Source organism: Pleurodeles waltl, chromosome 2_2 (assembly GCF_031143425.1).
Source record: "Pleurodeles waltl isolate 20211129_DDA chromosome 2_2, aPleWal1.hap1.20221129, whole genome shotgun sequence".
Taxonomy (NCBI): domain Eukaryota; kingdom Metazoa; phylum Chordata; class Amphibia; order Caudata; family Salamandridae; genus Pleurodeles; species Pleurodeles waltl.
This window is the reverse complement of record NC_090439.1, coordinates 1,063,622,272-1,063,650,188: the sequence shown is the minus strand read 5'-3', so window position 1 is coordinate 1,063,650,188 and position 27,917 is coordinate 1,063,622,272. Positions and strand designations below refer to the sequence as shown.

The 27,917-nt window shown below is 43.7% G+C and overlaps 1 long non-coding RNA gene across 1 annotated transcript in view; it reads right to left on the bottom strand.

Annotated features, from left to right (window-relative positions):
* Window positions 1-24,743, bottom strand: part of LOC138282848 (uncharacterized) — a 50,517-nt gene extending 25,774 nt beyond the window's left edge. The window contains exon 1 of the long non-coding RNA XR_011201011.1: window positions 24,615-24,743. This is a non-coding gene — a long non-coding RNA (uncharacterized lncRNA). The remainder of the gene's footprint in view (window positions 1-24,614) is intronic.
* Between the last annotated feature and the right edge of the window lie 3,174 nt (window positions 24,744-27,917).

Here is a 27,917-nt window from a genome sequence, read left to right as displayed (position 1 = left end):
GGGAGAATAAGAATTAAATTAAGAAGAAAAAAAAACACTTACCTCCTTGCCATCGCGCTGCTCCGCTCCGCTTTGCTACCCGGCTGCACTGCAGGCACAGGCTCCCAGCCTGCCCTGGGGCCGATCCTGATGCTGCTCAGAGCATCAGGATTGGCTGGGAGAGCCCAGCCAGGGCGCTCCCAGGCAGACTGGGGGCCTGTGCAGGCTCTCTCCAGCAACTGTGTTGCTGGGCTGGAGATGGCAGGAGAGCCCTGTGTGCATGTATGTTTGGCTGGCCCGAGACGGCTGGCCAAACATACATGCACACTAAGGGGGAGTGCACAGCACTCCCCCTCAGAGCACATCACCCCGTGGCCCTGCCCCTTCTAAAGAAAATTATAATAAACATTGTTTTTGTTTTAAAGGTTTTGCAGCTGCCACTGCTGGCAGGGGTGACGCTCCTCCGCCCCAATGGAGGAGCCACCCCTGAGTATTGTACCCCACAAAAAAAAAAATTTTGGAATGTGACTGATTAGTACATAGGCCACTATGATTCAGAGTCCGTTCTTAAAAAGTGGGTGTACAATTTTCAACCCCTTTTTGGGATTGAACTCTTAGTATCTCTGGCTCCTGTGAAGCAAACACATTTGCATGGAAACCTCACTTCCTGGGAAGGACTTCCTGAAATAACGAAACCTAGAAAGAATTCAGTTGCACCACAGGGAGAGGCGGTGGTGAACCCAGGACTACGAGGAAGACATGGACTCAGAGTAATGAAAATAACCATTGAGTACCCCGACAATACTCACCATTTATCTACTGGTTCTGTTTAGGAAGTAGCAACACCCATGTCAAACACCTTTGGCGCTACACGAAAACAATTTGTTCACCTAAGTGATCTGAAAAACTAGCAAAACAAAGTACCCTGGGGACTCTCCTTGAATTTCCAGAGACAAAAAAGAAGCAGAATCTACGTTAACCTTCTGCAGTGTGCATACACACCAGCCAGAGCCAGTCTAATTGTAAGCCATGGCCCTCGTCTACGAGGAAGTAGCACTGCAGTTCATAAAGTTAAAGGGGTGCAGCACTGTGATGTGATAAGACGCAGGGAGGAAGGATAAGAGCACATGTGCAGAGTCATTTTTCAAACCAGCGAGGTTTTTCTTTCAAAGCAATTTCCAAAGAGCATCCACTTATCAAAGCGAGGAAGTGATTTATTGCAGCAGAAATATTCTCTGGATGAAAAGGCTCATCATACTGTGAGACCTGCAGCAGTACATCACGGTGATAATCCACTCCTGTGAGGGAGGTTAGGGTACCTTTCATAAGTGTAACTGCCTGGATGTACTCACATCTGTAATAAAACGTGGTAAACAATCAGCCCCAGTGCTGTGGTTCCAGGTCAGAGCACACAGTGACATTTCAATACCTGCTAAAAATGTAGGATGGTGACACTTAGGAAATATGGGACTATTAAATACATGAAAAGGATGTACCTTTTTAGATCCTGTGAAGGCACTTAGAAACCAGTTATGTGACTGAATAGAACCTGCAATTCAGTTTGCTAAATTACATGCTCTAATGTATAGGCTGACACAATTTGATTTGTTTGCATGAAAAATATATATGAACACAGCGTGGATTTTCTATTTTAATGTAGGCTACCATGACCAGTGGTCGAAGTGCGTTTAAGAAAAAAGTATGGGAACTGTGAAGCTGCGTGCAATGGGGGCGGGGTGACTGAGCGTGGGGGTGAAGTCAAAAGTATTGCAAAAAAAATGCACTGCACCAGAGAACCACAGAATAGAATCTTGGTTGGTGCAGTAGAAAATAGTATTAGTGCTACAAGGTCCCAGTGAGTGAGAGAAAACACTGTGAAAATGTAAGTCATTATTTTAAACTTGCAATACACACAATAGAAGACAAGGCTGCTGCAAAATGCGCAAACAGGGTTAAGATGAAAAAGTGCTTCCAAACTATAGTAAGATATGTTTATTAGTTAACAAAAACCATAAACCTGTGCTTCTACAATCTCAATATGACATCATGCGTTAAAAACAATAAACAGTGCACAAATAATATATTCTGTAAAATCATACAAATAGATAGATTTTAGTAAGACCCAGAATGTACATAGTGCAGATTTTCTTATGACTGCCTTTTAAAAACACACACTTCACAGCTGGTAGCTCCCTGACAGTTCCTCCCCCCAAAACAAAAATGTGTGTTCTCAGGAAGCTTCAGTGATTTAATCAATTAAAGCCAATACCCGCATTCCAGCACCCTTTACATTTGCAGATTGACCGGTTGTGCACTTATAGTTCTTGCAGAGAAGCATTTACATTGGTTGGAAAACTTGTTCAGCTGTCTGTGCCTCCCTCGGTTTCACAGCACAGGATGGTACCCTGCCTTACATTTCAGCTGAAGCACTTCATGTTTCGGAATTAACTGTTCTAAGACGGGTTGTCTTTTAGAAAAAAAGGAGGGAACTGTTTTACTAAAATAAAAAAAAAGTACGGACACGTCGTGCCCTTCAGATTCCCCCCACTTTGACCACTGATCAGGACTGATCTTTAGCTCTCTCCAAAGGTCAGGCCGCACCATACTAAAGCCCCTAAGCAAACGTCTTAACTCAGGGTTTGTAACATCAAGGGTCGTGTAGCGAAACCTAGATGGCCCTATCAGACCTTATTACAAGAGTCTCAGTAAGACTAGGAGATACCAGAGGTGGGACGTTATCTCCACATTCCGAGTTTCACAAGATGAAATTGAACACGCAATTCCTCTGTTGATGCTGCAAAATTATGGATTTTGCTTTTTTAACGACATACATTTCAATAGGTTTTACCTTGCAAAATCTATTTGGGGAAAAGATGTTGAGCGAGTGTGGCATGTGTGCATGTTTTACAATCCCGAGTCAGTGAGTCCCAGTAGAGATTATCAAAGTTCAAGAAGTGAGTTATTTGATAAGATCTATGTTTAGGACACCATGCATTGCATTAAAACAGGGACCCTGAATGAGGACCTGATTCACCAAGGCAAACTTACACTTTATGTAACTTTATGAATTTTTGCAACTCACAAAGTAATTTTACCAGCAGTATAATCATGGCTGCAGAGGCTCCACACAGGGCGGAGACTCTGCACATAAAAAGATAGGCAGTCAGAAACATATATCCCATCAAATTGTTATGTGAATGCAAAAAATTGTAAACTTACAAAAAAGTGTAAGTTTACCTTTGTGATTCAGGCCCACAATGTGTGAGTAATGTTAACGAGGCAGCATTTCTATCTTAGACAACTAAACCTATCATTTTGGAGCACACGCCTATTAGTGGGTTACATGTGAAGTACCAAAACAACTGCCAAGGGAGGTACAGAATATAGCCAAACCAGGAGGAGGTAATTATTCCCTCCTAGGGAGATTTGAGAGAAGTCAAGGAAGTCACAATGGACTATGGGTGGCAGGAAGTGGGCTGTCTTCCTCCCATATTTATACCAAGATATTAGTAGTAGAACAGTGTTCAGAGCAGGGTTTCAAACATGTCAACTCGCTGGAGTCACATTAACTGTTTGAAAGAAGCAATGTGATTCACATTTTCATGCTCATGAGAAGCTTCAAATGGAATTTTGGAAGCAGGTTACAGTAGCTAGGCCGTTCTGAGAGGTTGCTTGAGTTAGACGCAAGTGATTTCCTTGGGCAGTAACTTAAGCTATTACTTTATTTTCCATTGGCACACACTGACTTTCTTCATGAAACCTCCACCTCTGAGCGGGTGTAAGAGAAACAGCAGGGGGTAGGTAGATTAGGTAGGGTAGGTATTGCATGCTAGGAATGGTATGAGGGTCTGGTATGGTAGCTAGGTACGCATGATAGGTTAGGTATGGCGGTAGGTAGGGTTACCTAGGTATATTAGTTTAGATATGGTAGGTGTGTTGATATATTAGGTCAGGTATGGTAGGTCAGCTATGATACATATGATAGATAGAAATGGTAGATATATGTACATAAGATACAATATGTAGGTATGAGATGTAGGTTGGTATTGTAGACAGGAAAGGATAGGTTTATTAGGTTAGATTCAGTAAGCAAGTAAGATATGATAGGTTTAGTTTGATAGGTTAGGCATGGTAGGGAGGTATACAAGGTATGCTAAATTAGGTATGGTAGCCTGGGAAGATTAAATTAAGTCATTCAAGAATTTTAAGTATGCCAGGCAGGTAGGTATGACTGGTCAGTTTCATGATGTGGTCCATACATGATGGTGGATGACTATAACTATCCAGTACTGGGTCCCATGCTGGGGTGACAGTGCCCCACAGCATCCACATGTCTCTGACAGGGCACAACAAGTTGCAGTCATTGGTGTTCCCAGGGACCTCCTCCGAAACATAAGGTCACCATTGCTCACTGCCTACAGGCTCCAGCCTGGTCAACATAGTAAAGATATCTACGGTGGTCCCTCCTGGCATATGGGGTCACTGCTACTATCCAAGGCTTTGGCCCTTACCACATGTCAGCTATCTTCACGGTGGCCCTCTCCTCGCATACGTAGTTCGCTGACTCAGTCCAGCACATGGGCAATGATCAGTGCAGCAGCAGTTTCCTCACACCTCACATGAATTCACTCGACAGGGCTCCCCACTGGATCTTGCTTCCTCCAACACTCGCCACTTCCTCACAAAACACACTGGCTTGGCAAGAAGGCAAGCGCAGGTGGTCCAGGTGGTCTTGGATTCCCTGTATGATGTCCCATCACCTAGCAGGGAGGCTAACAGGTTTTAGCTTCCAGACCTGATCACAGGCAAAAGTCTTGCAGAGCTTCACATTCTCACACCGCTCATATGGCTGCTGGGCAGGTGGCAATTTTTGGGCTCTCCAATTCCCCTATTTATAGTCTATATCCAGGCACCAAATGTGATTTAGGGTCTAAGGCCTTCATTATGAACTTGGCGGCAAACACCGCTGACCGCTGTGCTGACAGCCAACAAAAGACAGCCAGTGACGGTGGATTGCACACCGCTGTATAATGATGCCAAAGAGGCATACCTCCAAAAAATTGACAACCTCCGCCCACAGCCAGGGCCAATAATAGCGGAAACGCAGTACACATATCACCCCGCCATGCATACAAACCCCAGACCCACCAAATTATGATGCACAAATCAGCGCACTGGTGTGGATGACAGCAGAAGGGCGTCAGCGGTGTGGGACTGCCCATGCACAACATGGGACCCAAGCAGCCGTACTCAAGGACCCCAAAGAATGTAGGGCAAGCGGGGTCCATCGGTGAGTGTGGGTGTCCCTGTGTGTCTGGGGTGTCTGGGTGATCAAATGAGGTGTCTGGTTGGGTGTTGTAGAACTGTGTCGGTAAAAATGAAATAGGTTTAATTTGCTGTGTAAGTGTGTGGGGGCATGTGGTTAGTGGTGGGGGGCAAGGTTTGAGTCATGGGTGTGATAAATGTGGGAATGGGAGGTTCCTATGGTGCTGCCTCCCAGTCCCCCCCTAAACTTACAATGGGGACCTTGACATCATAATACCCACAACAGAACAGGGCTGAAAATGGCCCTGAAAAGACCTACCGCCGTCGACAACAGCTCTCCCATAATTGGCGATGAGTGGCTGTCCCGCTGGCTGATTCTACTGTGCATCATTATATGGCGGTCTGGACCGTCAGCCTGTTGTCGGAAGTTACCACAACCGGCGGAGTGGTGGTTACCACCATGTTCATAATGACCAACTATGTCTTTGAAATTTTACACAGCTGTTCTGCATCTTTTGAAGTGCATACTCCTCTGCTCCCTCTTAAAACACAGTCTGTCACAACAGGGATATTGCTAAAGATGATAATCCCACAACACAGCCATGGGAGTGACCAGAGCTCACACCTGGATGTTGGCCACAGTGATATATGCATCAAATATTTAGACCAGAGCCTCCGGCCAGATTCTTTATGATGTTCCTATCAGCCTGGGTGGATCTCTCTGTCTGTACCCCATGTTTCACCTTGCAGGCCCGAGTCTCCCAAAATGGAACCCAGGCCCTCCATGCATTTTACCATCTACAGGCACACATACATCTAGTGCATGTATACAGCATACACACTCCGCACAGTACTGTATCCTCCCTGTATTGCACCAATCAGAGGCACACATACATCCAGAACTTGCGTTCAACATGTGTGCACTGCCAGTACTGTACCACTCAGGTACAGCTACATCCGGCAAATGCACTTATCTGCCACACACTGCACAGTACATCCTTCAGGTAGTGTACCACTTTCAGGCACATGTACCTTTAGCAGATTCAAACAACATGCACACACTACTCAGTGATGCATTGTCTCTGTATGGCACCCTCCCAAGGCACACAGACACCCATCACAGATACAACTTCTGCGCTGCACAGCACTTCACACCACTCTGATGTAGCCTAGGGGGAGTTAAGCACACAGCAGAAGAACTTTATAAGATGAGTGAGCCTTTAGGCCTCACTCCAATGACACAAGTAAAGAGGACTGTTCACTCCTAGTGAGCACTACACAATATGTTGTCACCTCCTCACTAGTGCCGCTGCACTCCTGGTGAATGCATTAGCCTTCCACCACTGTGAGGAGAGTACTTTGGGCACCTATCTGAGTCCAATAAGATAGCATTTCATGAGACAGGCCTATGTCAAGTTGCATACACATGAAGTGCGTTCACCCATGACAATAAAAATCAGCATTAGGGATCCAAACTTCAGTATGGTTGAGCATTGAGGATAGGGGTGCACACCTATTCCAATGCAGAGGGATTTTCTGTCCCAACAGCAGTAAAGATAGGTTAAATGACCCAGAGCACCACAGGACACTAAAAAGACCTGCCTACATTGGAGTTAACTATCTTGGATTTATGGGGCTACAAGTTCCTCCTGTTTCATAGTGTTCCTTTCTTGACAATTAAAATATTTGAATGTTGTAGTTGGATCCTTTTGGAATAAGATTGGAACATTAATTAAACACAAAAGCCGATGGGAGGAAAGTTTGCAATTTGTCTAACTACTCCTAATCCCTTGGGGTAGCATTCTGTTTGGAGCCCATCATATGCAATCAGTGTAGACCCTGTTCCAGTAGGACTGTCGGCGCAGATCCTCCCTGAACCAGAACACAAGCAACCCAAGACTGTTTTTGTTTCAGGAAGTCAAAATACTTTAGTGGGGCTAGTCAGCGGGCTGTATCTGTGGACAAGTCCTCACAAGGTGAATAGGCATTGGACAAAAACTTGCTGAGGCTGATGGTTTTGATAGGAAAAGCTCCAAGTGGGAGAAGTTACAATTTTGCATCCAGGGAAGTCATCTCCTCTGTGGGATATCGTTGGTACCTTCTCCCGCTCAAGATATTTACCTTAAGACTCAAGGCCTGAGTTAGATATTGGCGGACAGGTTACTCCATCACAAAGGTGACGGATATCCTGTCCACTGAAATATAAATCCCATTGCGTACAATCGGATTTATATTTCAATGCACAAGATATCCGTCACCGTTGTGATGGAGTAACCCATCCACCGACATCTAACTCAGGCCCTTAGTCTGTTTTTTGGAGCTCAAAATCCTTCACCGGGGCAATGCTGTTGTATTCGACACTGAGTTCCATGAGACTGGATACCTTCTTGTTGAGGGTCTGCTGAATCGGATTTGCTGCTACAAAGAAGCTCTGAGCAGGAGAAACCTCTTTTCTTAGCTCTGCAAAGTCACCCCTTGATAGGATAGGCTGAGGTGGGTAGTTCCGGTTCTCTGAAAGTCTAGAATTCCAAATATTTTCTAACTTTTAAAAGGTGAGTGAGCCTGTAGTCTTCATTCCAGTGTCACAGGTAAAAATTAGTGGTAGGAGAGTTCCAGTGAGACACAGCCACAGGTCCAAGGACCTCAGGAACAGCACTTAAGGGGGTGTCAAGATTCACCCCCGCTGAGGCCCCAGCAGTGTCCAAATCAGGTCCTGTTGATACTAGTCATCTAGGCATTTCAGCGAAAAGGCCTCTAGTAACTTGTTGTGGATCTGCACAGAAGGTCAACCAAGTGACCCTTGAAGTCCATTTCTTTGTCCTGGGTACAAGTGAGGCTCCCTCCAGGACAGAGACTGTAGTCTGTATCTAGTCATCTTAAGTTCTTTCGTACGTCCAGAAAGTGCTTAGAAGAGGGTGCATTGGGGTGCCAAACTTATTTCTGGCACTGGCTAGTGGGTGAGATGGCTCCTGGCTCCTCCCTTATCAATGCATGGAAAGTTACCAGGGATAACCCTACTCACTTTTGCGGCAGTTCCTGAGGACCATACTGCAGGCAAGCCCACAGTGTCTCTCACTCCTATAATCCAAGATGGGGAAATATCTCTGCTTGTGCAGAGCCTATATGGCCACTCACAGGTGTGACCAGGGAAAACGAGCAGTCCTTTTCTCTGTGGTCTCTTCAACCAGTTCTGGGAGCAACTTCTCCCTTCCTCCCCACTGGGTTTAGTGTCTGCCTGACTCAGAGGAAAAAGCCTTTTATTAGTAAATTAAATTCCTGGGTATACCCCAAATAGTTTTTCCTGCCTGGGGAAGAAAAAGTACTTCCTCCCACTCAAATTCTTGCTTCAGTCATGGGAGCAATTTTTACACCTCTTCGGGGCTAAGCACACACTAGGTACTTCTGGAGAGCTAGTGCAACTAGGCTCCCAGCAGCATTAAGCAAGAAAATTGAGATCTAGTGCAAATTAGCCTCTAGGAGCTACAGGCATGCAAAGGGTACATTTTTAAAAGTTACTTTTCCTTAATATTTGTTATTGACTTCACCATTAAGTTGGGCTTTTAAAAAATATTAAAAGGGTTTTTAATTATATTTTGCAACCCAGAGATAGCAGATTTAATATTTAATCCATTTTGCCTTTGTTTCTCTATTGTCCAGCTGGCCTTGCTACAGAGAAATTAGCTTTTGGTCACTGGAAGGACATGTTAACTTTAAATGTATACACATCCTTCTTTTAAATACCATGTACCCTGCCCTGTGTCCTTCAAGGTCTACATTGGGGTGACATGTTATTAGCTAAAAGGAAGGTTTTCTTTGATCAACAAAAAGGTATTTTCGCAAGCTGTGCTGCAGGGTCAAACCAAAGCAGCCTTGGTGCAATGGTAGGCCTGGAGTCATGTTTGCATGGCCACAGAAGTGGATGTTTGGTACTGCTTTAGTCCATAGGTGACATTTAACTTTTCATGTCATGGGTGTGTTTTAAATACCACATACTATGACCTCATAAGAAAGTTAAGTAAGCCAATTAGGAGATAGCCAATTTTACCATGTTTTATGGATCAGAGTACTTGGTCCTGGTTAGCAGTGCCTAAGTGCATAAAGTTTCAAAACTACCCTGAATAGCCCACAAACAATTGTGGTGACCCCACAAAAAGAGGGTCTTCCTCACAGTGATGGTGTGACAATATATTATAAAGAATGAAGGATGTCTTGGAGTTCCATGATCATAGAAATAGAATCAGGATTATGTAGCAGGGGGTATTATGCCCCATCTATCATTCTTCATCATATTATGATATGAACAAAAGACAATGTGGTGTTCAATTGCTCAGTTCATGACCTCTTCACATGGAGATATGGGATTGGATTCAATCACTGACACTTCACCTGAATATCAAGCAATATTCATGTACATTACCAGATTTTAAAAGGTTAGTACCTTTTTAATCCACCCTGATCCGATCATGTACTGCTGTTGATGCCTCTGGTGTCCTCCATTTAGTGCTTTACTGCTTCTTGGAGCCAGTAGTACGATGGAAGTGCTTTGGGCATGACAAGCCAACACATTCGAAAGGGCTCCTTCTCCAATTATGCCTCACTTATTTGAAATGAATGAACTGAAACCTATTTAAATGGATATGGTTACACCCTGTTTTGGAAAACTCTGGGGGGAACTTTGATATATTTGACAAAAAAATAGAAACGCATACAAGTATTGAAAACAAACTGAATGTTAGTTCATGTTGAAATTGCAGACCCAAATCAAACTGCCAGGGTTTAGATGCTATATTACTGAAATGAATTTTAATTAGCTTATGATTAAAGAAATACACCTATCAAAACACTGAAGGAAGACTTTGTAATCAAGGACATACCTAAAATGAATTCCAATGCAGGTGAGTATTGCTGACCAGATGATATCCCTTGCTTATCTACTGACTTGTAAGACCCTCTGCAAAACTGGAAGGTATGTCAGTGAAGCAAGAAACACATTATCCGTTTACATTAAATCTTATGTTGGTGTGTAATAAGATGATCTGAAGTTAGAAGCTCATGATTTATGTAATCTTTTTCTCCTTAGCTTGAAAAGTTGAGTAAACAATGCTTACAAAAAATAATGAATATATATATATATATATATATATATATATATATATATATATATGAAACAAAAGTCCATTCTATGTTACTCTTCGGTAGCATAGCTCCAGTTTGACGCTTACTCTGAAGTGATTTGGGGCTGCATAGTTGCAGTAACACAAAGTGTCCCATTAGGAGTCCCTGGATTTGGCATTGGCAATTCTTCACCCTCAAAGTTACCGGTGCCTGTGGTACCAAAACTCAGTGATGTGGAGCTACCAGAGATTACAGATTGAACCCTCGTATTATGATATGCTATATTATTTAACACTCGCTGCTAACCAAAAAAGGGCGTGAGGACCCTGCAACCAAAAGAAGGTACTAATAAAAGCTTCAGAAAGTAGCAGTAAACAGACGTTTTCAGTTTCCTCTTATATAGCAAGAAAATACTTACTTGTCTTAATTGAGAGGACATCTCGGTCTATCTTTTTGGAGCAAGGAAAGTGTAAACACCACTAATGGATGAAGGTGGATATGTAGAATTGCTAGCAAACCAGAGTTAGATGATCAAAACAGTCTGCGAGGTATACAACGTTGAACAGAGTACAGAAAGTAATTAGGGCCCGTTCCGTGAAGGGATTTGTGTGTCAGACACAAAGTTTTAAACATGTCCCTTTTCCTGATAGGAAGGCAGGGAAGAGCCTGAAGTTGTGATGATGTCTGAAAGTGGCAAGGAAGACTAGATATGGATCTGGGCAAAGCATTCAGAATTCTTTGTATTTGAGCAATTTGTCTTGTTGATATGGCCGGATAAAGTCTGTTGCCATAATCCATTATGGCAACGATCAAAGAATGAATGATGGAGTTTTGCGAGTCCAAAGGGAAGATTTTGAAAAATGTTCTCCACGTTTTGCGAGTAAGAAAACAAGCAGTGGTGATGTGGTTAACCAGAGGCCCCATGAATAACCCATTATCATAAATAATACCAACTTTTTTCAAACAATGTAGGTACTTCACCTGAGCTGGCCAGCCACCATTTGTTAGACAAAGGTGGAAAATGGTTGCTTAGTAGAAATGCCTCCATCTTGTCTGAGTTCAGTTTAAGAAAGTTCTTCTGCATACCCTTGCAAATAGATTAGTTTTGATGATAAGGGGATCTTCAAGGATAGAGAGTATGAACTTAGAGCTTTTTGGCATATAAGAGAATCACAAATCCAAAATATCATGTTGGGGTCACCAAGGGGACCATATAGACATTAAAATGCCTGAGGACTAAGGAAGAGCCCTGCAGGACTCCTTGCTTAATGGCAGTAATCACCGAACAGAGAGAGGCCATACACACTGATTGAGTCTCCCAGGTAAGAAAGGATTCAACTCAACTGAAGGCAACTTGATAAATGCCTATACCAAATAGTTCTCCCCTCAGGGTAATATGGGCAAAAGTATCAAATGCCATAGACAAGTCCAGAAGGACCAGGGCAGTAGGTGGCATTTTGGAGTTCAACTGCCTAATAATATTTTTTCCTATGAACTTAGCAATGAGAAGCAAGAAAATTGGCTTGTACTTGGTAGTTGCAATGTAGTAACATGTAGCAGATGTTTTTTTTAAGATGGGGATTATCTGAGTGTGCTTCAGTAGTCAGGGACTACTGACCTCTGAATAGCCATTGCGGCCACTCATGTTGACCAGGTTTCTGATGGTTTGCTCCTCCATGTATGCATGCCAGAAGGCACCCAAGTTGATCAAAACCATGTGACTTCTAAATTCTGAAGAGTATTGTACCAAAATGTGTATATTAGGATAGATAAGGAAGAGATTGCTGGTCAACATGGAAAGAATACAAGATGCAATATGCTGAAGACATGCTTCAATATGGCTCAATAAAAACGCTTCTAGAGCTCATGCAGGAATTCAACATCCCACAAATCCAATGTTAGAGACATGCTGTTTGTCACAAACTTGAAACAGAGGCTAGGTAACTCCTGCATTGTTTTTTCAAGATCCTTTATTCTTCCTTATTTGCTAACATGTAAGGAATATGCAGAAACAATGTCAGGCATCTATTCAATTTTGACTGACAATATCTCATCAGAGGGGGACCTAAATGCACTCTGCCTGACAGTAAATATGCTTCCAGACATGCTTTCAAGATGAGAACTGGGAGACTATATTGGAAGAACATGAAAGGAGTCTGAGGGATGCAAGCATGAAATATAGTTATTTTAAGATTCCTCATTGTTGGCACTGGGCTCCAGCTAAATTGTTCAAAGCCAAACTTTGCCCAGGCTCTCAGCGTTGGAGATGTGAAATACGTGACTTAATCTACTGCACACTTTGAGGGAATATCCAAAAGTGAATGGGTACTGAAAGCAAATTTGTGACCCCATAAAAGTAGATTATGAGCCTTAATGCCAGGCTCGTATCCTTGCATGATACCTCAGACCTTTCCCTGTTACATTTTCTTACAAAACTGTAGTTATCCACTACATTAGTGGAGGCAAAGGTGGGAATTTTGTGGCACTGGAAAAAGATTACAGTCTCAACTCTGCGCAGTTTGTTGGGTGACATACATGACATTGCAGCATGCAAAAAATGTATATAAACAATAAGTTATAGGTTGCCACAAGCTGAAGGAATTTGAAGAAGATGTTTGAGAGGAGATACCAGTAACAGATAGAGAGAAGGTGATGCACTTGTTAAATAGATTGAAACAAGAGGAACAGACATACTAATAGGGTAGATGAAGGCATTATCTCACTGATCCTGTGATTGAGGGGTGGGGATGGGATGAAGGAGGGTCTGAGAAGATCTGTTCCCCTCTTTCTTCATGAAAGTACCAACAGTCAGTAAATGACAGGGCCCTGATTTAGATCTTGGCGGTGTTACCCCAAACTGCCGCAGCGCGGACCTGAGAAGACCATCAAGTCAAGGGTGTTCCGCCCACTGTATTTAGATGTTACAGTCCTTCAGGTGGTGTACTGGCGGTGGTTTGCTGGCGGTAAGAGGACATCCCAAGACCCAATGGACAATGGACAATGGCAGTGGGTACGGAATAGAGGTAAGTTACACACCCACACAGTTCCTTTGCCATATGGGTCCCCCTGCATCACACATGACACAACACACCACATACACACAATTATCCATTGTCATTTCACCACAACACACATTGCCATACATCCATACCACAACATACACACACGAGTGACGCTGCACCCACACATGCCACAACTACAATACCCAACACAACTACACACTCATCTACACAAACACACTCACACAAAATTACAACTATACACATCACAACAATGACCCCCACACAACACTCACCTGTATGTTGCATGCAGCAACACAACACACTACACAACATACACAACAACATTAATGCCATATGCAAGTGGCACCCATAATGACACAACCACAGCACTCATTACACCTCCCTCCACCTGAACCAGACAATCTTATTGCATAGATACATACACGTACTAACTCACACAAGGAACTCGAAGCACAACATGACAGTTACAAGTCTCTTTGCAATGTGCACACATGGACACAGTTCACAGGTGTGATTGTACAGTCATTTTGGTGCCAGCATTAATTTGCCAATGAATACTGAAACCATAATAACAGTTATGTGTATGTGTGCGATATGTGTTGTGTACCAGTGTGACCCCACCCATATCTTACATACTTGTGTCCTCTACATATGCATGTCACAATAATGAAAAAAAATTACAGTGACATGTAAATGTCTGCAGTGGTCCCGAGCTCATGTGCAGTGACCCCCCAATATACATTGTCAGTACAGGTTCCTTACCTCCGTGTCCAGCGATAGAGGGTCATGTTTTCTCTGTAGTAGAGTGGCAGCAGCGACAGAGAGTGTTATCCAGTGCAATCCAGCCAGAAACAGAAGTGGAATCAGAAAAAAAGGTGAGTTTTCACCATCTTTCCAGTCCAATCAGCCAAGTCAGAAGTGGAGGTTGGGTCACCATATTTTGCTTGGCGGTAAGGCACACTCAGATCTGCACGGAATTGAGTGTGTCAGGAATCTGGAGTCAGGAGTCTGGCCACCAGCCACTATTTCCTATGGCGCTGCTGAGGTTGATGGAATCCTTTAGCGGAGTCGTGGGACTCAGGGGGGTTATAGTCTTCGGGACCACAGATATCTAAATCAGGTGGGCGGACCACCACGCCTGGAGATGGGGTTTCCGTTGAAAAAGTGGTGGCAGACCCATTACCATCAACATCTAAATCAGGCCCAGAGTTAGATAGGATAAGTGCAGAGGGAAGTACAGGTGGAGTTGCTTTAAAAAATGTTTGGTCACATATGGAAGTGGAAGAATCTCCCTCTCCTCTTCTCCTAAATTCCCTTTAACATGTGATTTATATTTGTTGATGCTAAATGTCAGAAAAGTGTCTATATGTGCTGATGGAAAGTGATATCTTTGAACTAAGGAAAGGACATCCTCGGATTTGGACACATTTATATACTGGTGTTGTTGAACAATGTGAGGCCATTTATTCTGGAGAGCTGACAAAGGCTACTCCGGTGGTTACGCAGTAGTTTCCCCACCTCAGATGAGGAAGGAGAACTGCAGGTTTTGTGTGGAACAGTGCCAAATTACTGTGAGTCTCTTTCTTTGTAAGGGCCAAAGTTTTACAACTAAGTAGTATTGTGAGAGTGGTCTTTTTCTAGGCCCAAGGGCAACTGGCACATACTGAATAGTTTGCAGGTAAAATATCAACTTGACCTGATTTGTTTACTTATAAATACACTACTCACTTTTGGGTGATGAGGGCTCATTTTCATCATTTACTTTGACCCAGCGTAAGAGGGACAAAGGTGGAGGGAAAGTGTAAAAGTATATTGCATTTAGGGCATTTGCAGTTTTCAATACGGTACAATGTGCAAATGCTAGCAGTGATTGCTACTGTGATCAAGCAATAGATATGTGGGTACTATGTGAAAGTTGTGTTACTTTGTACCTAAACATTATGAAGAATGGTGGTGCCCAGGGTGAGCAACGATTAGAGGTCTGTCTCCCCCTAAGGTTTCTTTGAGAGTGTGGCACAGGTCACTGTACATGCAGTTTGGAATACTTCAGTAGTAGTGCGAGGGCAGTGATAGGGCTTAGGTAATTTTAGGAGCTTAAGGTCAGGAGTCCAGCCTCTTTGCTGACTCATTCAACCTGTGGGCAGAACGGATAGAGAGAGTCTGTTCAGTGTTTTTAGAGGAGTGAGATATTTTAATTGGTTTTCAAATTAGCTGCTGACAGTTAGCTGGTAGAATTTTCCAAGCTATCTAGTAGGCAGTTTGGCTATTGATTGTCCTTGAGGGGGAATTTTAGCATTGGGTATTACAATGGTTTGGGAGCTTTTAGTTTGGTGTGACAGTAATTTTTATGACTTTTTTATAATATGGAGCTGAGCGAAGAGGTTAGCGAAGAATTGAATACTTTATGTTTGGCTACCAAGGAGAATCTGGTGAAATCCGGGGTTTTGGGCCAAACTTGGACCCAGAGCTAAAGGAGCAGGGGCAGGCAGTGAGGAAAATTAAGGAAGATTTGGAGCCGCTGCTTATTGCAGTTCCCAGATCAGGCACTGGATTACCTGTAATGCTTGTCAATATACCTATGGGTCTTCGAGGGCTGGCTGTCAGCATGGCAAGGCTGGTGCATGTGGTCGCTGATGCTGGCCAGGGTTCTGATGGGTTGCTGGCGGTGGGTAGGTCAGTGGGCCTACCTCTACTTTGTCTGAGGTCCTGACTGCATCACAGCACCATCTACATTGATAGAAGGTAGGGTGACAGTAAAGGGCAGGTGAGAGGGTACCTGAGTAGTACAGCCAGCAAGCCTGTGTTAGTGAAGCTACAGAGCTGCATGGAGTAATGCCCTGGGCTCTGCTGGGCATGTCGATACAAGTATTTCAGATGAGCAAAAGGAAAAACACAGAAGAGCCAATGGACACTATTTTGCAGGTACCAGGAACAACACTGCCTTAGAGTGTTGGGTGTTGAGAATATAGAAGGGTCAGTGGAGAGCAGTAATATTTATGGTCAAAGGGGCAATATGGTGCAGGGTGAGAGGTTGGCAGGGGATGACCAAGTAAATTTCAGTGGACCTTATTGGAAAAGGTGGGAGGGGTATGGGCCCATAGTTTTGAAGACAGTACATTGCAAAATGTTAGAAATTGGGGGCCTAATTTACAAGAACTGATGCATCACTGCATTGCGGCAACGATGCGTCAAAAATACTTGTGCTACACTACAGAATAAAGAGTTAAATATCCCTTAGAATCGAGAAGTGCCAACCGGGGATATCTGGTTGCACCGGATCAAGACAAAGTCAAAAGTTCAAGCCAACTGCGATGGAGCATGGGCCGGCTACAGGACCCTGTTGGGCCTGCTGAACAAAAGCACCTTAACACTGGTCATGTCGATGTTGAGGATGAGGGGAGCAGACAGAACCAATGCATCGGTGTTGATCCCTACAGTGAAAGTTAAGCATCCATCCTCCCCACACAGTAACAAACATGCTTTGATATTCTCCACTCAACAGAGGCAATCAGTTAGGTCAATTTGCGATGGGGAGGTGATGCATCATCTCCAATCCACGCAATGGGCCAGATGTGCCAGTTCCGATCCATGCAACAGGGGCACTGAGCCAGTTCTGATCCACAGAGCCGCAGCCATGCTTCATTTCAGACTGGAGCAGCACTTTATACCCACATCCAAGTGCCTAGGACTGGATTGGTACCACTTGGCATGATAAGAATCACATTTGGCAGAGTCCAGGTGCTGTTGCAGGTGAGTTCGAAGTCTTTTGTGTTCCTGAGATTTCAGAAAACAGGAAGCCCTTGGAGTCACTTTGGTTCTTGATTGGAGAGATTCAGATCCAATCCTTCTAACTCCCAGGCACAGAGGGCAGCAGGCAACAGGTCAGCATAGCAGAGCAGAAGGAGAGCAGAATAGCAGTCTAGCAGATTGGCAGTCCTAGTAGCAGCACAGCAGTCCTTCTTCCTGCAGAGTATCCGGAGGTCCAGCAGTGTTCTGAAGTGGTGGTATCAGAGGTCCAGTACTTATACCCAGTTGGGCCTTTGAAGTAGAGGAGACTTCAAAGACAGAGACGATCAGTTAGGTCTGAGATACGACAGTCCTGAAGGCGAGGCACTAAGGTCAATCCATGATGGGGAGGTGATGGATCAACTCTGATCCATGCAATGGGGCAGATCTGCTGGTTCCAATCCACGCAACAGGGGTGATCAGCCAGTTCAGATCCGCGCAGTGGTAGGCACGCTTCATTTCTGATTGGAGCAGCACTTTATACCCACATCCAAGGGCTCAGGACTAGATTGGCACCACTTGACAGATAGTAGGCACCAAATGATTAAAGTATAAAAATGCCAACTTTTGAAAAGTGGTATGTTCAGAACTGCAGTTTAAAATCTGACTTTACCATGAGATGTGATTTTAAATTGTGAGTCCAGACACAATCAGAAGTAATCTTTTCGAGATTGTGAATTACACTTCAAAAATGTAATAAGGTAATCCCAATGTCAGAGATATGCAGTGCTGTAGTGAAAATGACTGACAGTTTATCACTACCAGGACAAGTACATGTCCTGCCTTTTAAATACATTGCACCCTTCCCTCTGGGTTGTCTAGGGCCTGGCAAGAGGTTTATCTCGTCAGGTCGAAATGACAGTGTAAACTGCACAAACAGGCTCTGCAGTGGCAGGCTTGAGCCACAGTTAGATGATGACACAATCAGTGCTGCAGGCATACATACAGCATTTAATTTACAGACCATGGGCAAATGTAGTGCACTTTCTAGGGACTTATAAGTAAATTAAATATGCCAGTTGGGGTTATACCAATATTACCATGTTTAGGGTAGAGAGCCTAAGCACGTTAGCACTGGTTAGCAGTGGTAACGTGCACAGAGTTCTAAAGCCAGTAAGAACAGGATCAGAAACATGGAGCAGGTAGGTAAAACATTGATGGGAAGACCACCTTAAGACTGTCAGGTGTAACAGGAAGTAATAGGGAAATAAGGTAATGGAGTGGGGCCCACAACATAGCAGCTTCTTTGAGCAGGAATGGCCAGTAGGAGTGACAGTATGTAATCCTGACAGCTGAGGCCACTGAGAAGATATAGTCATTGCCTCGGCTGATATCGGCTTACACATGTCGGCGAGAAAAGAGGAGGCGGTCTTTTTTCACTTTTATTTCTTTTTATTCAATCACCAAAAATCATACAACAAAACACTCATTTTTCCCCCACATTGCATATAACGATCAGATCTACAACATATTCATGCCTAATTTATATTCATGCAAAAACAACAAAGTGATGGATGGAATGCTTCAATTAATCTCAGCCACTGGCAATCGCTCTTGCCCTATCTTAATCCACCATTTTTTTGCCAACCATGCCACCCCAGTTTGGACCGAGTCATATGCAAAGCAGTCTTGACCCTGCTTCCTATGGGAACAGTCTAGCATGAATTGCTAGGTCAGGTCCTCCCTGGACTGGAAACAAGCATCTGGGAACCGTTTTGGGGTATCACCCCTCCTCAGCCTGGCTAGCTTGGATCTTGTGGCATAGGGAGCATGGGACCCACGTCTGGGCATGCCCTTCCCACTTAGGTCAACAAATGAAAAAAGAACAGATGATGGAGAGAATGCTGAGCAATGTCAAACATTCCCCCCCAGTCACAGATCTGGACCTAAATCCATCATTTTTATGCTCATCATGCCATTCCAGTTTGGACCTCACCATATGAAACTCTGTCTTGACACTGCCTCCCATGGGACCAGTCCAGCCCAAACTGCCAGGCCAGGTACTCCATGGACCAGAGGCAAGCATCCTGGAACTGGATTAGAGGTGTCACCTCTCAGCTAGACTGGCTTCAATCTGGTGGTATAACGAGCACAGGACCCATGTCTAGGCATACCTTTCCCTCTTACAGCGATAAATGCGAAAAGAACAGATGATGGACGGAATATTGAACAATGCCAAACATTCACCCCCACTCACAGATCTGGACCAAAATCTATAATTTTTGTACTCTCCACACCATTTCAGTTTGGACCCAGCCATATGCAAATCAATCTTGACCCTGCGACCCATGGGAATAGTGCAGCCCGAACTGCCAGGCCAGGTACTCCCTTGACAGGAAACAAGCATCCTTTGACTGGTTCCGGGGTATCACCTTCCCTCAGCCCAGATAGCATGAATCTGGTATGATCCCTAATCAATTTCTATTGCGTGCCACACCTGAAACCCGCCCCCTCAAGTTGGGTGCCATGGTAGTTCTTTCAAGACTGCTTGCATGGACGGTGGAGGCTTATAACCCAATTGCCTCACCTCCTCCCCATCGTTCTCTGCTGTGCCTAGGCAATGCATTATAGGCAGGCTTTTGACAAGAATGAAGTATTCCTATCATCTCTCCAGTAGGAAGTTGCCAATGTTCATTTTTAAAGCCTGGAAGTATTACTACATTCTAAAAATGTAAACGCTTGTGATACTGAAAAAAACCCTGGGATTTGCCTTTCTAAATCACTCTCAGTTTGGACTGCTGTATCAGCCCTGACTTGAGCACTCTCTTTCATAAATGTAAATGTAAATTAGCACTTGTATAGCAGTGCGCTATACAAGTGCTAATTTACATTTACATCACCCGTTAGGGTCTCAAGGCGCTGTACTCATACCGCTATGGAACCCCTCCTGGCTTTTCCCTGTGAGGCACCCACTCCTGAGCACCCCCAGGGTGAAGCCAGGCATCCAAGCCCGTTGTGGAGATTAAGCAAGCTATTGCCCAGAGTTGCAGAGTGGGACCCATGAATTAGATTAGGCACCGAGGCAAGAATTATCTGGTCAAGGGGAATTGAGCCCAAGACCTGCCGAAGCGGGACTTGAACCCTGGTCTTGAGCCAGATCTCTGCTTCAGGGTCTGCCGCTCTAACCATTGAGCCACACTTTCATAAACACTTTCATACAGTTCAACCACATCCTTGAATTCTCTACACCTGTGAGCTGTAGCCAGGAACATATCAGGGATAACTTTCTGAAGTTTGAAATTGCTGTGCACAAATGGCTTTATTTGGGGATTTGCTTCTTAATGTGATAGTCTCCAAAAGTAATCAAAATTGTTCAAAGAAATTGTTCGTTAGGTGTCTAATGGGTAAGGAACTCTGTGAGTTTGCCTAATTGTAATATCCTTATCTTTCTCCACCAGCTCATGGGGGAACATAATAATGAATAATTTACATTCTGTCCAGTTTCGTTATTCACCGGAATGCCCACAAAATGTAAGTTAGAGCGAGATGATCTGTTCCCATTTCATCCAGTTTGGTCGTAAACTCCATTAGCTCCCTTTTTTGGATTTGCTTTCAGAGTTCTTGTACTTATTTTGCAAGCCTTAAATTCCCTGCTCAGCTAGCTCTGTACAATCATTAATCTTCATTCAGGCGTTTGTCTATGATGCCTAATTGCTCACTACGTTCCTTGTGGACCTTGCTGTGGTTAGCTTTTAGTTATCACAGGATTTGCTGCAGTACAGAGACTGAAAGGGTGACTAGGGAGCAGACAGATCCTTAAGCAAATCCGTATTCCGTGCCTTTATCTGCTCAGACCTTCACCAAGAGGAAATGAGTGATAGCAGACTGTAGCTTTTGGAATCCAAACTAGCCTTCCCGCTGACACCTGCACCTGGAGTTGAAGACTCATGAAGGTTATTATGGATTGTTGTGGCAACCCTCAGTATAATCAGTACTACCTCCTCACTTGGAGAGCTGCCTTCCATATCATCCTTGATTGACCGTAGTGTTGCTTTGTCTGTGGAGGAGACCCTTGCTAATGACTTGAAGATCGGGTGAGAGAGAATGGAGAAGGTCTGCGCAGCAAACTTGTCTTGTGAAGGTGTCTCTGGTGTTGTTGAGAGAGAGTGCTCTTCTTGGGACCCCTGAGCCATTGATGGAATAATCTCTCTTGTACTCCCATGTAATGATTGTTGCAAATTAACATTGATACCTCTGGGTTTCTCTTGCGATGTTGGGCTCTGATGCCCTGAAAAGATGGCTACAGGGTTGAAGTTCAACAGCGCATTGGACGTTGTCGTCGGTGCTTCTGCAGACATTGTGGACGTACATTGCTTTGATCCCTTGGCTGCCTTAAGTGAAGATGATTCTTCACCAGGCCTCTCAAAGTGAGTCACGCTTCATTTTGTCCCAGTTGTTTTATTTCTTTTTTATTTGTTTGTCTTAATAGTTCAGTAATTTCCCTCAGCACACTACCCCAAGTGTCACAACGAAAACCAAATGAGCACGCAGCAGTCTCCCGGTTGGTCACAAGCTGCATCCACTGCTAAGTTGACAGCCACGAAGCCCCGAACAACAAACCCCTGCATTTTGTAATAGTGTCTGATACACAACCCCAAAGCGGCTCAGTCTTTTACACAAAAAACAATGTACTTCAAAAGTCTCAGGATTCACCAATCTCATTATTTATCATTCATCATCCTTTGCTTCTGGCTGGCTTCCTGAGCAATATCCCCCCCTCACTCTCTTGTGCACAGAAGACAGCCTCCTGCTGCAGCTGTCGCTGAGTGATCAGCCTGCTCCACTTATTTTGGTGCTCTGTTCTACTTGACTTGGCAAGCTCCTCCAACTGGTTATTTCAAACTACTGGGTCAAAATATGTCATCTTGCTGTTCACTCACATTTATGATCCTTTCCTGCTATCCAATTAAAGCTGCCAATCCGTTATGTTGTTCGGCGGTGCCACCGACCAACTTTCTCATGAGGCCCCCTTTACGAACCTGCCTTTACATCAGTACAGCTCAATATATACATCAATACTTACCAAAGTTAGTTCCGATTCACCTTTCAATCAAGTTTCTGTTCCATGTCCCTGCTGCATTATGGTCCTTGTACTTCTCACTGTCTTCAAACCCTTCCTAGATCACACACTAGTGGTGGGTTCCTTTTCACTAGATTCGTTCCTGGATCCTGCTGGTATTCTGACTTTTCGTATTTGCATTCAGGACCCTTCTCTATGTTTGCACCGATCCATGCTCCGTCCAGGTTTTCCTATTCCCTTTGAGGTGTCTCCTGTTCCCCTGGTTGTTCCATCTTCCAGTTCCAGTTCAGCCATCCCTTTATTGGTGGCTCCCTGATTCCATGCACTTGGTTAATTTCTTGCACCTAGCTTTCTCCTGCACCTGTGCTCCTCCCCTGAGCCTCCAGCTATTTGAGCCCTGTGAGGGCAGAGTGCATCGGCTTGGAACTGATATCTTCTGAGTCTCTTTGTGCTCTGTTGTGTTCCTTCTGCTGTTATCATAGACTTGTCCTTTGATTCGCTATCTCTTTCTCCCTTTACCCATGTTCCTGTTTTTGGTGATTTTTAGTATTTGTTAACTGTCACCTGTTTTCCTGCATCTCTGTTCCTGTGTTAGACATATTTCACAGTCTCCTGTCTGCACTCTTCATGATCTACTCAGTTATATGCAGACTCCTTACCTTGCATTCTGTGTTCCTGTTTGTCTGCATATTTCTGCCTTGCTTTTTTGAATGTATATCTCTACTAGCCTTGTCCTGAGAATTTCAGTGCTGTTCCTGACCCTGATTCCAATCCTGCTTTTGCCTGACCCCAGTTTCCCTTTTCGTGTTCCTTGCTCTGTTCCCTGTTGTTCATTGCTTCCATGGGTGATAGTTTCTACGGCTTGTGCCTCTGGTGCACAAAACCACCCAGCGCTCCTTCTCTATAGGAGCTGCTGAGTGTCTCTCAGAACTCTGCAAGATTAAACTGCTCCTTGTTTTCATAGAAGATGTTTTCACCTCATACAGAGATAATTTCCGAGGAGCAAACAAACTATCAATTCATTTTTCTGCTTTATATTCCTGTTGTTAGTACTAGTGTTTTCTGTGCAGGCTTCCAGTTTCCTATTAACTGCCTTTTCTAACCTGCTTCTGTCCTCAGTTTCTGTCCTACTTCCCTTCTATATCAAAAAAGAAGGGGACAGGGAGATTTACTGTCCCAGTGCACGTTCTACCGATTCACAATATAACAGAAAACAGGTACACTGTTCCAAACAAAAAAAACAAATTTAGATCTCACAGGTACACAAAAGTTCAGAAGCAAGGGCCCTCATGTTTCATCATCGGGCTTGCTCCACGTCAGACCGGCACTACAATGTCTGACGGGGCCCTGAAAGGGTCCTCCTTGCAGAGGAAGTTATCTAAATAACAGTACCAAAGGTCAGAAAGCCGTGGGTTACAGAAAAACAGCTGGAGAGAAAAAGAATAGTAAAATTGGCTCGGACACCTCCTCGAGGTGCAAAATGTTATTGGGCGAGCGAGGAGGCGGTCAAGGTTAAAAACACATGCAGAGTGGGAGGGAAATAATGGTCCCACACTCTACATAATCAAGGGAAAAAGCATAATGACTTTAACCTCTGTAGAGAGTCAACATGTTTCGTGCCTTAAAAAGTCCAAAAGGATCACCTGGTGCTTCATCAGGACTTAAACACAATCTTCTCCAAAGCTTATAGTGTAAGAGTACTCTGTATTCATTCAGTATTAAATATGTACAAGGGAAAGGGAGTAAAGGCTTACTCACAACAGTTATATGTCTACTTACAAAAACTGAGGGGAACCTGTGGGGACACAAAACAGACGTATCAAGTAGTTTCTGTCTCGATTGTAAACAATATACGATTGGAGTGATGATATACACATGGCTTGATATGCAATACTATAACAAAATGTGCTCGGTGGAAATAAACATAGAAGTAATGATGCTTACCATCCTTGATTTAGGGCAGAGCTCCAAAAGAAAACACATGCCGAAAGTCAATCGGTGTTTCTATAAAGGTATATTGCAGGAAGGACTTATAAAAGTCAATTGAGCATCAGAGTAAGGGAGAAACAGTATATAATAGCAAATGCAATCTAAAAAAAAAATCTAATGATTGTAAGAAAAACGGATGTAATATAGGTGGTGATATGGACATGCAGCCTAGTTCCACAATCACATATCAGTACATAATGTTGAACAAAGATGCTCACATTACTATAAAGATACGCCGAGAAGTATGCAATCGGCAGGGAATTCATCAGACAATAGAACCCTAACTGCACAATTATGGCAGAACTACGGAAACGGGCGTAGTTGTAAGAATATGCTAGAAACAGAATCAACATAGAAACATGCAGCAAGTCGCAAGGAAAATAGCGTGAAATAATAAAAAAAGCTAGCGTGCGTTCATTTAGAAAGGCTTGACTCACAATAGAGCCGTCAACACTGTAACAGGAGTTTTCATCAGGGCCCCGTTCCCGAGAACCAGGAAATGAAAGTGGAATCCAGGGGAAGAAAAAGAGGGTGCTGGGGGTGTGGGCAGCAAGTCAGAGTGGCGATCTGGCACTTCCCGGGCCCGCCCTACACCAGCTGTGATCAAAAGGGAGGAAGGACAAAGACCCATCGTGTTCTTCCTCCTGAAAGGAAGGAAACAAAAGTAGGACTATAATCGATCCTACAAGGAAGTTAAGATGGAACAAGGGATAAAGAATTACTTGGGTGAAAGAAAAACAACAAAACAACAGCAATGGAAGTAAAAAATAATGGTAAAAAAGATGAAAAGGAAGAATATATATAATAAAAAAGAACTGAAATCCCTGAACAAAAAGCTGAAGCATCCCAAGTTTGGAGTAACTCTAATGAGCATGTAATACGTTACTCGTGATGGAAGGGAAGGGAAGAAAAAACAAAAGGATCGTAGCTCACACATAGAGTCACAAGATAGGAGGTGGAACCAGCTTGCAAAGGTCAATACCAGACAATCCACAACAGGGGTGAAAGTGTAGAAGGAGTTTATTTCATGCAAGCTGCAACACTCATCCATGGAATATCATCGTTCAGTCCATGCATATGGGTTCCCAATTTAAACACCCAACGCTGTTCAACTTCTAACAGAGTTCTGTTAGAGGATTTCAGAATGTCAAGGACAATCCACCACATATCATCAGGAGTATGTTTTACATCACGGTAGTGTATACTCAATTTAGTAGTAAGTCGTCCACATCTGATATTACTACGGTGATGGTTGATTCTAATTTTTACCAGTCTTGATGTCATTCCTATGTATTGTATGTCGCAATGGCAGCAGATCATGTAGATGCAGTTGCGAGAGTAACAGTTAGTGTGGCTAGAAAGTCGCCAAAGACCAATGGGTTCCAGATGGTGCTCAGGCGTTTGGTAAGGGAGCATACATTACAGTTGCCGCATGGATAATGGCCAGTAACAGGTGGAAGGCCCCAAAGTTTTTGGTCAGATTCCTTGGTGAACATCAGTGTTCTGGTGTGTACAACTGCATCTTTGATATTAGAAGATCTTTGAAAGGTGAATAGAGGTTTTGGAATGGTCACGCCTCCACTGATAAGGATGGACCAACGTTTATTGATAAGTTTCTTGAGATTGTTAGGTACTGGAGTAAAGGTGGAAACGCAGGTCATTCGAGATGAGGCATTTTTTGGTGTAGAGGTCAATAAGACTTCACCACTGTTATTAAGGGCCTGTTTACGGGCTGAATTAATATTTTCAGTGGGTAATGTCTCTCATGGAGTTTAGTCGCTAGATCAGTGGCTTGGATTCCATAAGAAGAAATATTGCTACAGTTACGACGCAGTCGCAAGAACTGGCCATACAGTAGATTGTCTCGTAGAGCTTCGGGGTGATAGCTATCATATATTAGTAGACTGTTGCGATCAGTCGTTTTTTGATAGGTGCAGGTTTGCAATTTACCATTGTTGATGGTAATAGTAAGATCCAAAAAGGAGATACTAGTTGAAGACACTGTAGAAGTGACCTTCAAAAAAGGATCAAGACTATTAATCCAGTCGGTAAGGGCCTCAACTAAGTGCACCTCACCCTGCCAAATGATGAGGATGTCATCAATATATCATTGCCATAATCTGATATTGTCAGAAAAGGGGTTGGTAGTGTTGAGAATGAAACATTGCTCAAAATGGTACACATAGAAACAAGCTAGACTAGGGGCAAAGGTACTCCCTATTGATGTTCCATGAGTTTGATGATATAAGTGATCTTCAAATTGAAAAAAAAATTCAGTCAAAGCCAATGCACATTGCAGGATAAAATGAACAGGAGTGGGTGTGCTTGGTGGTCTGTTCAGTAAGGCAGCCTCAATAACTCTTAATGTCTCTTCTTCTGGGATGTTGGTATGGAGGGATTCAACATCGAGAGTAGTCAGACATTGCAGTGCCAGTCTGCTACTTCCCTTCTAGCCTTCAGGTACACTCTTGTTTACATTACACACCATTTATCCAGTCTTGTCCCAATCTCACCCAGGTAGTTCTCCGACCAGTCACTCTGCTTGTTACCTGCTAGGCCTCTGACAAAGGCAGCCATGGAACATGACCTAAGCTCCAAATGTTGCTGTACAATGATACTATGGTGGATTGAGGGCAGCCAGGTACAAGTGGTTTCAGAGGGTTGAATGATGTGTAGGATGAGTTGGTTTTGGATTATGATAAGTGATCATCAGGATGAGGGTGATCTCAGTGAGACTGTTGGGATGCGTGGTGTTGAATGAAGAGTGGGTGAAGGGGTCAGGGTATCAAGAGGGGTGGTAAAATAGCGAGCAGTATTTGTGTCTTTCAGGTGCGAAGTGGAGACATGGGCAAGAAAGTGATGGAGCACTGGATAGAGATGAAAAAATCTCAAGAGAACAGTTTGAGATGGTCAGCAGTTGCATGGGGGAAAAGGCTATGTGAAGGTATGGCAAAATGGTAGTTGGTTTTGGAGATGTGGCAGTTAAGAGACCTGGCAGGGAACTAATACCTATTGGAACTGAGGATGATGTTGTGAAGGGGTCAAAAGAAGAGGTGTAGAAATTGACCTGGTGTTTCAGGGTGCCAGTGAACATAGATACTTGGACGCCTGATTTCTTTATTGATCCCAAGGTTTATTATGAGAAATATGGCAATAAATCGGTGGTATTATTTAACTACCCAGATGTGATCAGAGAAGCCCAGTTGTATTTTGGGTGGTAGGTATGGTATAGATAAGATGAAGATTTCAGGGCTAGATTGAGTGTTAACTCAGATAAACCGTGGGGTGAAGGTGATGTGGAGCTGAGACTGCAATGAACGCCACCAACATGCCTCCACTAGTTGCCCATGTGGTCAGCAGATTACCTTTTTTATACCAGCCCTCTCTCAGTTGCTCTGCCCACCTTGGGGTGAGCACATATGGTAGAGGACTGAGGATACTACGGGGTCTGCTAAGGGGGTTCAATAAAGAGTTTTTTGCCAGGCAGCTGTGCCATTATAAACACTAATGCTTGAAGTGCAGAGGGAACTCTATTTTGTGGCCAAGTGCCGGGAGGCAGTAGAGGCTAACCAGAGGAAGGAAGCAGCAATCTCAGTATTTCAAGAAAGTACTTATCAAAATGCTTTTTGTTTAAAACAATCCACCTATTGGCTGATACCATTTTAATGATTTTTCTTAATGAGCTCAGGTAGAATTCTTTTAATTTCTCCTTTCGCATTGAAAGAATTTATATATTTTCC